General features: G+C 43.0%; 1 protein-coding gene across 3 annotated transcripts in view; it reads left to right on the forward strand.

Moving 5' to 3' along the window:
* The first annotated feature begins 602 nt into the window (after positions 1-602).
* The window catches only part of plxnb1b (plexin b1b), an 87,413-nt gene continuing 75,830 nt past the window's right edge, over positions 603-12,185 (forward strand). For all 3 annotated transcript variants that reach the window (XM_061219217.1, XM_061219218.1, XM_061219219.1), the window contains exon 1: positions 603-981. The gene's annotated coding sequence lies outside the window, so the exon portion shown is untranslated. The remainder of the gene's footprint in view (positions 982-12,185) is intronic.

Here is a 12,185-nt window from a genome sequence, read left to right on the forward strand (position 1 = left end):
TAGTCCCAACCCCCAGTTCCCATAGAGTTTGCAACCAAATACAAAACATGATTCTTTGACATTAGGTTAATTTGTCTCAAACATTTAAATTGGGTACTACATATAAAAAAATGATGTAATAACTACATGGTTCCATGATAGTTCTGGAATTGCACAGTGTAATATTTTAAGTAATGGCATAAAACCTGAGTTAATCTGAAAAAATTTACTGAGAAAAAATTATCAACAAAACATGTGATCACCAAACAGCGTAATATCAGTATACACATAACACGGATTGCAGATGAAAAAAAAACAAAAAAAACTGCACAAGAAGGAGAGTGGAAAGGTAGATTTTGCGCGCTGTTTTCCCACCCAAAATAGTAGGCTACGTGCTGTTTATGGGACCTGGTAATATTTCTTCAGCCCTCGGTTCGAGGTAATGGTTGCCCCTTTAAGAGAACGGCTTGCGATAACCACCCGGTCGATGGGGGTCCGATAGTCGCCCGAGCATTTGCAGTTCATGTGACTTAGCCCCTTTTAAGCATTTCGCTAGAGCGAGGGCAGGCTCATGAGGTAATCTGTCCTACGAAACCTATTCATTCCCACCAGTGTTCGCCGGGTACATGTGATTGTGTAAAACGCTCCAATGCAGCCTTAAATAATCTACCAAGGGCTAGTTGCGCGTCCGTGAATGGTACTGGATAAAATCGTGAGAAGCAAGTTGTGCACTGTATACATTTGTTTGAAATTAGTGAAAAGAAAGTTCAGCAAATAAAAGTACGTTGGCTGCTAAGACGAATTCTCTTTTGTCGATCTTGGGAACAAGTTTGCTTTTGGGAAAACAGTTCTGTCTGGATTTAAAAGTACCCGTTGCTGACAAATTGGATTAGTGAACGAACTCCCCTCTGCTCAGCGACGCAGAAGGATTGCATTTGATTTTGAGGGGTTACGGTAAAAACGGGACGGGATATATCACAGTCCGTCCTCTTCTAATATAAGGTAAGACATATAATATCACTTGTTTTCATAAACTAGTGTTTTTTTATTGATCCTTATGCCTAACGCTTTGCCATTTGAACGTTAGGTGTTTCGATAGCAAACTTATTTTCTAATTTAACAGAGCTAACGTAGCTTCGTAAATGTACATTTGTAACAGCCTTTTGTTAGTTAAGAGTTATTTAACATGAAAACTTTCTCTTTTGTTGCTATTTGTGTTTCTTTCTGAATATTTTGCTCGTTTTACAAGTCAGTTAAACCAACAGCAAACGAAAACGGTGATACCCTAAGTCTTGTCAGACTTTTGGAACTGAAGGGTCAATGCCTGCAAACCCGATTAACAAACATCAAGCAATTCACTTAAGGACGTCTAAGCGACAGGTCTATCAGTAGCTATATAGCCTTGTGTGGCTTTGTTGCACTTCTACCTGTCGATATTTAAAGCATTGAAGCAGATGTTGTTCGGGGCAGCATTTGAACGTTGTAAACTGGAGTGTATCAGACTGATTTTTTTTCCTCCCTTTTTTGTGGCGATGGGGGGTTGGGGTATGGGGCTGGTATGTGTAGTCGGTAATTTTATTGCAGCTGGGCAGAAGGTCATTGATCCGCAGCAGGCGGGCGGCAGTGGACTGCCTGCCCAGCAGCCTAGCTAGCATGGCTGGCCTGTTCCGTCCGACAGGCGTCGTTGCATTGCAAATAGATTTTTTGAAAATCGTCATAACGTTATTGTCCCATTAATAGGCTACTCGATGAAGCCCTAGCCCCACGCAATTAAAAAGTTTGTATTAATATGCAAACAGGAAAATTCCAATAACGGAATTTCAAATAAATAAAAAAATACGCAGATTGCACAGTGACCAATACAGCTCGGCCTCCCCCTTCACCATCTATGTTTACATTGAGATTTGTTTGAGAATGATAATGTTTTTTCATCTTTAATATAACCAGAAATGCTTTTTAAGATTTATTTTCATGACGCCTTTAGTGCACTGGGCATATCCCACTTAAGTAACTGAGGAAGTTTGAGAGCCACAGGTGCTAGGCTACTAGTTGGTGCAAGAACATGAACGAGGTTTAAACACCTTGATATTGCATGGCTGAGATTATACAGATACATACATTGGCTTTTCACAGATTTACCAAGCGGTATTTCAGAATAAGTTTTGGTATGCATGTTGTGGTACTGTATCAAACGCAACTGATTCATGAACGGTATTCCATCCTTGCTTGGAATAAAATAAATAAATAATAAAATCTGGCATTATAGGTTGCTGAGAGAGGGGCAATTATTTATTCACGAACATAACACATTTGAAATGTTTCATTCATATTTTATTTTTTGTAGCAAATTTGATGATTGGTTTCTTAATCATCAGGTCTGAGAAAATGAGATTGGGAGCAGTCTGTTAAAAACGCTACATTGAAGGTCGACCTCTTTCTGGCTGGCTCAGCTGGCTTGTGTTTAGGGCCAGTGATCTCCAGGCCAGGGACATCGGCACTGACACGGTGGTTCTGAGAGAGAGTGCAATCTCGCACCCCTCCTCCTGCCGAGGTCGCCGGCTTTTCCCTTTTAATATCACAACACGCCTGAAACAATGACCATCTGCCGCTTAAAGCATTGCCTCAATCATAACGGCGGCTTAGCAGGCTAGCAAAGCTGTCGGAGCAGCGGAATGTGCTGGAGATATGGGCAGTGTTTAGAGAAATGAGCTTAGCGCATGATTGATTGCAGTGATTCCCCCCTCCACTCCCCAGTAGTTGCATGATGAAGCAACTGGTCTCCTGATCCAGTAAGCTCTGTTTATCAATCGAGAGACTAAGTGAGGCCTTCCTTTTCCCTGTATCTCTGTCGAACCAATCAGTTTTATCTGTTTCCTGACATCAGTATATGACAATAATTTCTAATCAGGTGTTCACACATAAGAAACCATTTGTATCATGTAGAAATGTGGTTGTGAATACAGAGGCACAGCCCTTATTCGATGGCACAGCTTTGGGTATGGGCTTCTAAGCAGAGTACCTATATTGGTAGTATAGCACTGATTTTTAGAACAGGTTTTAATATTTTAAGAACCTGTCCTTTAAAGCGCAGTTAACCATCGCCTTTTGGTGTGGGCTTCTTGAGGGATCGATGCCATGTGTAGTTGGAGGAGGCAAACAAATTGGAGATCCATAGAGCTTCAGTGACTTGCTGCTTAATGAAAGCTAGTTTTGATGGGGGCCACTGGAGATGGTGCAGGAGGTGGAGATGTAATATTGCAGTCTAACCTGTGCCCTAACCCCAGCCACAGACCAGAACAGCATATCAAACTGAACTCGGTTAAGGTTTATTTCTTTACTACCCGGGGGATTTCTGTTGGATGCAAATTGTGGGAAGCACATGTCCGGAGAAATCGTTTCAGAGTTATTGGATTTCAAAACGTGAACCAAGCGTGATTTGGCTCAATGTACTTTCCTGAAGTGGTTCCTTGCGGGAGAACGGTGCCTGCCTTTGTAGGCTTGGCTCCATCTTATGAATTAAATCAGGCCTACCGACCCTTCATTTTGCTTTTAAAATGCGATTCAAGCCATGCTCCCAGCAATTAAATGTCATGGGATTAGCTATATCGCGAATGAACTGAAAGTCATTGAAGTGTCATCAAAAAGTTTTTTTTATTTTTTTCTCTACAATGTTACGTAGAAAGAAAATTTAATCTACTTCTACTTAATAAACTTCTACTTTATGTAGACCATTTCTTTGTTGATGCATTATCTGTTATATTTTCTGTTATTTCTGGGTCATGCTGTTGATGACCACTAAAGAGGTGGTCGGCAGACGGAGGTTGCTGGCTTAATATGAAAGAGCTGGCTTTCTTCCAGCCTGGAGGAAAGGTTGCCATTATGATATGTTTCGGCCCACTGCATTTGTGTCAAGCCATATAGGGCAACAGCTTAACTTAATTTGCTCTTATCTGGAAGAGAAAAAACAGAGCAGAAAATACTTTTATGGGTGAGAATTCTTAGTTCTGTTGTGTGCCCGGACAGCTTGTGTTGATCTTATTGCTGATGGGTTTTAATACATTAGTTATTTTTTCTTTTCCCCTCTTAATGTCAAGTTTGTGTTCCTCTTTGTCTGTTTTTTATTTTTATTTTTATTTAATAGTTCAGTTTAATAGTAAAGTTTGCCCTTTTCCCTTGAATGAATTTATCAACTGATCAATCAAAAATATAATTCACTTAATCTCGATACATTTTAGACTGCTGTATTAGTATGTATTGAGTTCGCTGATTGATTGATTTGTGGGTTTGTAAGGTTTGTAAAGAGTTTAGACTCCTGTAAAGTTTTTAATGTAGCCATCTCACAGTGAATGTTTTTTTCTTCTCTCCTTTCCCCACATTGGCCTGACATGAATGATGATAATGGAGACTGCAGACCATTGCAGGTGAAGAGGTGTTGTTTTTTTGGTTTGATGGATTGTGACCAAATCCGTGCTCTAAAGCAAGCCTTTTCCGATGTATGGTGACCTAGGTCAGCCACTCTAACCAGCAAATGGAGATGAGACATTTAGTGCAGCTCCTGAGAAGTCCTCCCTGGAACTCTCCTAGGTTATTCCCTGGAATGCAGTTGGCCATTGGAATCAATTTGCAATTCATGGTCTTATGTATGGAAATCCATAAATATATAATCTTATTGGGGCACCAAATTAACACACAGCAGCGATGATGGTTACCCATGAGGTAACTGGAGAGATGGTGAGGAATGCCCACTCCTTTGAATTGGGTGTCATTTGGTACAAGTGGTTGAGTATCCGTGAATGGCTAATGGCTACGCGTTATTGTTGCAAATGGTTAACAATGCAGTGGAGGACCCAAGAGGCTAATGGGGGAGAGGAACAATGCTTGAGTGGGTACAACAGCTCTTCTGTGTGATCACTTGGCATTACAGTTAGTTTAAGCACTTTGTAGCCTTAAATGGGGTTGTGGTGGTTGGGGTATCTGGGTTTGCAGAGGACACGGTTGTTGTAGCACTTTGTTCATAGTGCCCTTAGTCACCATAGCCAGCATCAATGAGGTCATCTTATCAGGTCCCTCATGTGCATCAAAATTACTTCTCATCTCTCCTCTTGTCAAGGTAGTTTGGCCATGCCTGCTTAGCGGGTGGACAGATTCACGGATGGCATGGAATCCGTCAAACTGTGACCATGTCAGCGTATTGATGATGACAGCCCATCAGGGTCATTAATACCCAAGCCTCCCCCTGCCCCACCCTTCATCCTGCTCATGGACTGAATGTCCACGTAGTTGACATGAGCCACATCATGTGACATGGATGGGATCTGGGTGGCCAAATGTTGTGCGGAAAAACCTCAATCTAGTCAAGGTGGACTAGGCTCTGACTCAGATTCTTCTAGAGAAAGGGTTAGGCTGATTTAATGGGTTACTGTATGCACCCATATGACTGCTGGCAGTGGTGATGAACCTTTTTTAGGTAGATGCTAGTACTTCCTTCAACCTACCCCCCTCTATAGTTGTAAGCACTTAATTTAGGCTAATTATTTTGTTAGGAATATACCAACTCGATAAACAATTTATTTGTCCTGGTAAGAGGTTTTAAAGCCAATAGATGCGGGGGATTAAAAATACAACTATGGTGCAAAGCACTACTGAAAAGGGGGACGTTTTCTCTGTAGATTCATTTCCATCTCTTTTTCATTGAACAAATACAAACTCCAGGATAAGAAATGGTTGTCAGGAACCATGCAGCTGGGCGTGGCTCCTGTTTTAAAGCGATGTGATACGGTGTCCTGTTTCTTCAGCTCTGGCACTGGATTGGCTGACTGCGGTCCTTCCTGATTGGTAAAATCATACATCACATGTTACCAGTCTTTGTAAGGGTTTGACTATCTGAAATAATATTGACTGCACTCAAGGGCAGTGATGCACATTACTGCACTCACAAGCATAACGTTCTGTAAACAATGCTGTGTGTGTTGTTGGGTTGATGTGTCAAGAAAATGTGTTTAATATCCTTTGGAACACAAAGCAGGGAACTACGTCATGATGACCCTAGGCTAGAACTGGATCAGAAGTGCTTGTTCCTCTGGAGGACTGCAATTGTTGAGCCCTGCTCTGGTGTTATCAGGGAGAGCTGGTACAGATGCTGAAATTGTGCTGCTCATTAGTTAGGACCTCGGGGGGTTTGCTGAGAACCAGTGTCTTGGTAGAATAAAGTATAGAAGGACCATGTAAGCAGATTTACTGCAAGCAGGGGCCATTATATGGCACTTAATCTTCTTATCTACTTACTTTACTGTCTGAATACAAACAAAAGGGAAATGTGTATACGTTCCCTAGAAGAGTTGTGGTTGCAATGACCTATCACCCGTTTTGTGTATATGCATTTTATCTGAAACATTTTTAAGTTTAAAAAATTAAAATTTGGTTCATGCAGTGTGGAGTCTTGTGCTATTGAGTTGACACTGGATCTTGATCTCATCTTATTCTCCGAAATAAAGTCTGTATGTCTCACATTTAAAACTAGGGGTAGTATAAAGCTTTCACCAAAAGCATTTGGCTTTGAAATGGTGAGATCTAAACCCTTGAGTGTTTGCTGTCCAAAAGGGGAAGGGGGAGGGTTGCTGAATTGTCACCTTGTTTTTCACAGCTGAGGTTTTCTGCAGGGTGTTGACACAGGAAAGGTTGGGCGCTCTGTCACCTTTGAGAATCAAAGCGGCCCCTTGTTTGGCAGTTTGTTGCTTTCATGAACTGACCAGGCCTAGCCAGTACTATACTCAGTGCCACGTTTAAGGAGTTTGGAAGTGGTGATGTCACATTCATACACTCGTAACACACTGATGGAGCCATGCAGAATATAGCCTTCAGGCTAGCTGGGCCCAATCATAAAGACCCGGTTTGTTTAAGTGCGACATGTTTCAGTAGAGAAACATGTTTGTGCATTGCATGGAATATTTAGCAAAATCCTCCCTTGATAATTCCTTCTTCCCAGCCACTTTAATGCTTAATTTATAGGGCATCTTTTCTCGCTTTTCTCTTTCTCTATTTTTTGCTGCTGTGTTTTTATTCTGTGAATATTGCTTAATTGTCTTAATTTTAGGATTTATCTGCCTCTGTCACTTCTTGCTTGCAACTGTATAGCACTTTAAGATTGTTATGCAATGTAAAATGCCATATAAACAAAACAGCCAACATCTATTACATTGGGAAAAAAGTTTAAACCGAGTATAAGCAGCCGTGTGCCTACGCATCTGAGTCCAGCAAAGCATTGGTTAAAGGGGCTATGAGTGCACTCGGACAGCCAGTCGAATGCTTTTGCCCGGAAGAGGTGGCGTGTACATGACCAGCAATGCGCTGGTCTCTGGTCACACTGATCTCCCGGTTTCATCACTGGAGGTTAAAAGGACAGTGAGTGCTGCGGAGTGTTTCTGCGTCCTGCTTTTGCAGTCCGGGGCTCAGCCGGGAGGGCCACGGAGGGGGTGGTTCTGTCTGCCGGACTCACCGAGGAGAGCTGCTCTCTGTGGGGGGGGGGGCAGTCTCCTTTGTCTCTTTTGTTGGGAATGGAGTTTGAAAAGGCCAGCGAACAAGAGAGGGACCCGGGCGGAGTGGGGGAGGGGACGGGAGAGGGAGGTAGGGATGGGGGGAATGGGGTGATGGGTGGAGGATGCAGGCAGAGCGCTTCACCCATCAGTCAGTGGGAGAACAGCTGTTCCTGCATGCAGTGTGAGTCCGGTTGGTGTAGCATCTTAGCCTGGAGTGTTCTGAGCTCTGAACCTTGAACTAAGCCCGGGTTTGGACATTTAATTTTGGTGTGTCAGTGGAATGGTTTGTGTGTACATTACATTACATTCATTTAGAAACGGGTCTTAACTGGAGTGACTTGCAATTCTATGTCTCTAGAATAGTAACAAACAATTATTTGTTAGATGTGTTTGGGGTCAAATGGGGTAGATTTTTACTGAATGGAGCAGGTCAAATCTTTCTGCGAAAAAAAGGGAAAAAAACTACTATTGAATAGTTCTTGAAATAGCCTTTTGTCAATTACAAAGCGAACGCTGGCCAGGACAGGTGGCCACTGATTTACATTGACTGGGGCTGAGTTTAGCTGAAATGGAGTGACTGTTGGAATGCGCTACCGATGACGTAAAGTTGACTTTTGACTTTGCTGTAACAATGCAGGACACTGGAGAGAGTGATGGCAGAAGTTGTGTGTGTGTGTGTGTGTGTGTGGGGGGGGGTTCCTCCATGGTGGCTGGCAAATTGTTGAGCCGCAACGGCAGTGGAATGCCAATGCTCCTGGGTTGTTGCTAGGTAGAAGCTGTGGAATCCTGGAAAATGGGCCTGTTCCTTTTCTAGAACTCTCTTCTCAAGGCTGCTGCCAAGCCAGGGCAGTCACCCTGAAAACCTGGGGGTTGGGGGAGGGCGGATCTTCACTCTCTGGGGGGAAAAAAGTTGCCATGGAGAAAAAGGGGACAACAGGACTGCTGTGAAAAAAGTTAGGGGAGCTGGTGAGGTGTTGCTGAAAGCCAAGTTCTTTTCTCTCTGTGGGTGCAGATTCGCCTCATTAAATCATCTCTGTTTTAAATCACCTTTGTTTTGGCGTGAATATTGTTAATGGTGAATCAAAGATGCCGGGATATGGACACTTTGACTAATATTAGGCTACATCATGTTGAAAAATAACATTAACAATAAAATAAAGCGGTATGCATAATATACGTGAGCAAACTTGACAAAAATGTCTAATTGTATAGGACCTGTGGATAAGTGGAGCATTTGAGTTATTCGCACTAAATGTATAAGAGCATTAACTCCCAGACACACCACACTCTGAAGGCATTTATGTGCTGACAAAGTGCTTTTTTTTATGCTTGTAAAAGTAAACTTTGGTGTAAGAGTGTGCTTATCTGTGCTATTGCAATTTAATAGGTTAACCATCACCTTATAAACTCCCCGTGTTTTCACTATTCTATTACCTCAGGCGCTTTGCCGATTGACTGCTGTTGTTTTTTTTTGTTTTTTAGTTTGGCATGCCGGGCTGCACTTCATTGTATATTTTAACATCCTTTTGTACATGTGGAAAGGGGGAAGAGAAGAGTTTAACCAGTTGTTTTGACTTGACCTTTATTTCAGGGCCGATGACAGGGATGGTTAGTTCCATTCCTGGAGGGGTCTGCTCGTATGCAGGTTTTTCTTTTTAGAATTGCCCAAATAATGCCAGTTGACTTGTAGGTTAGGCCATTTCCTACAGGGACGCAAGGAGCTGCTGTTCTTGAGCGCATCAATACATTTGGCTTAGATGTCAGAGCACACTTATAATTGGGCTGCAGAAATGGCAGTTCATTGCTGTCTAATGGCAGTGGACATTTCATTATATGGGTGGGGAAGGGGGAGGGGGGGTGCACAGATAGTGAAGACTTTGGGGGAGAACTGTAAAACACGACTGTTGGATCTGCGCTGTCATTTTATTAATTTAGTAAGCAAAAGTATTGGGACACTTAGTTTAGTTTGGGCTCTGTTCTCCAGCAAGTTGGATTTGAAATGGCCAATGAATATGATGTTAAAGTGCTGACTGTCTGCTTTAATGTATGTGCATTTAGATCCATTTTGGCTCGTCCGTAAAGAAATTGCAGCTTCCCATGTACTCCCAGAAGTATGCTGGGGTACAGAGCAATTGTACTTTTGCATTAAACTGTTTAGATTTTTCAAGAATTCCCTTAGCTTGCTATACCAATGCAGGTGAGGACCTTTCTATTGGAAATGAATAAATATATTATTAGGGCAACCTATTAATAGGAGTCAGTTGTTCCTTCCTTCACAATGTGCAGACTTTTCTCTAATGAACTTGCCCCAAATGCATCTTTTCGAATGCAAATGAGCAGTCCGCTTGAAGATCGGGTCAGGCAGGACATTCTCTGAATAGGGGAACAATTAGTCCTGGATGGAGTGCTGCAGTGTTTCCATAGCAGAGCAGGATCCAGATGATGGCTGGAATTAATCTCTCAAAAGAATTTGTGTCAAGCTCGGAATAGGTGACGTTTTCTAAAAGAGTTAAGACCCCTGTAAACAGTTAACCCTTTGAGATGTAGCAACCCACTGTATAGCTAACCTTTTGTAATATTCCCAGCTGGTTTTGAAATGCAGTATATGGTTGGTGTTTCCCTGGGCTGGGTTAAAGTCCCTCGTGCTGTACTTCCTGTGTTGGCTGCAGAATGGTCGCAGTTGCTCTCCCCTGCTAGTCTGGGGTGTAGAGTTCAGCTTTCACAGCACTGCTGCTCAGTGTGGAGTTCAGGTCGCGGCTACAGATCAGAGACGGCTAAAGTCCGCGTCACCAGCGGTGGGCTTCAGTGACTCCCTTTTTCCTGTGCTTCATACAGTCAAAAAATTATAATAAAACAAAATCAGTATGTTATTTCAAAATTTCAAAAACGCATTTGTTTGTTTATTATGTTTGCTTACCAGCAGTTAAGTGCTTTCCGCTGCCAGGCCCAGTTAATTCTCTCAAGTGTTCGATGGCCCCCTTGATAAGAGCCAAGGTTTCTCCTAGCAACACCCTGCCACTTGTTGCTAAGCTCACCCAGGATACACTTCTCTTTGGAAAGGGCCTTGGTTCATTTTTCTTCCTTTTGGGGGAGGTGGTGCGTTCATACCCCCCACCCCCCTCGACCCCATGGAGCATGTGTAACCTGCTGGCATGTGTGAGAGCAGGAGTGTGTAACACCCTGCCACAGATAAAACACGTCTCTGTGAGCCTGCCAGCGCTAGACTACTTCAATAAATAACCCTTTTTTTAAATTTTATTAATGCCGAGCTCAAGTGTTTTGCTTACCAGGGATAAGCTTTTCCTCCTCCTGCTTTAATCTGGGCGGGCAGTGAACAGGGCCTGTGTTTATCCCGATATGGGGGATGGGTCTGTGGGTGGGTGTGGGGATAGGAGGGGGAGTGGTGGAGGTTTGGCAGTTTGGCTGATTACTCCCCTTCTCTTTCCTCACCTCCTGGAAACAGGTGATGTGACACACTCACACGCCCACGCATGTCCCCCACACACACACGCCTCTCACCTCTTCATTGCACCTTTACTCAACTTGTTTCATTGATACTCTAACTTCTAACAGAAGAGGGCACGATAAATGTTGTTCTATTGTGTTTGCAGCAACTTATTTATTTAAATGCCTGGGGTTTAAATTCATGGAGTTGATTTGCTCTATAGAAGGCTACACAGTAAAATGTAAAAATCTATTTAATCACAAACTTGATCATCAGCTTCCTGTTTGCTCGTTTGTTTTCTCCCTTCCTCCTGTATCCCCCTTTTCTCCCCCTTTCTCTGCGTTTGCATTAAATGGCTGTAGGTGTTGGCTCTGACCATGCAGAACTTGTGGGAAAACCTCAGATAACGGTCAGGCACTTTGTTACCTTTGCGCTCTGTCTGTCTCCTGGCAGATAGCTGGTATTTCTCAGCTGGGATCAGGAGCCTATCTAAAACACCGCCATTAACATTCCTTCCATGAAAATGTCAACAGACCCCCGGCAATCCAGCAACCAGCAGGTGTTCGTAGACCCAGCCCACAAACTCCCCAGGGGCCACATAGAAGAGGGAAGGGAAAAATATATTTTTTATGTGGCTGTGCTTGGTAATGTCCAGTCATCCATTTTTAGCTTTTTAACTCTTAAACTATTTAAGACCCTCCCTAACTCCTTCCTCACCTCCTATGGATAGGATTCTTTTTTCCTCCTCTTCCTATCAAGGGCATTATGCAAGTGTCCAAAATGTGCCCTTTGACCCTTTGCTGGAGTATGTACAGTACTCCATCTTAGTGTAGAGTGCCTCTCTGCACAGTACGCAGTAGGGGTGAAATCGTACCATTGCAGTGCCAGGGCGTCCGACATTGGGCGACATCAAGAGGACGAGTATGTCGCACTCTAGACAAGCCAAGTGGTGCGCATTGAACATTCCATCTGTATGAGTGAAAGGGATGCAGAGGAATTTCTCATTGGTGGAATTGATTGCGTGATCAAATGAGTACGATGAGCATTTCAACCCAACTAACAATGGGATTAGAGGAGGATTAGTGGTATTTGGGGGAAAGCAGATTGTTTAGCCAGCCTGGTTTCTCACCCCGTTCCCTCTTCTTTTGATTGGCTGTGGGAGGATTGGATATAGATTTGAATAATCTCCTTTCTTATGGATATGGGTGTAATAATGACAGATTCAA

The sequence above is a fragment of the Conger conger genome, chromosome 14 (assembly GCF_963514075.1).
Source record: "Conger conger chromosome 14, fConCon1.1, whole genome shotgun sequence".
In the NCBI taxonomy this organism is placed as follows: domain Eukaryota; kingdom Metazoa; phylum Chordata; class Actinopteri; order Anguilliformes; family Congridae; genus Conger; species Conger conger.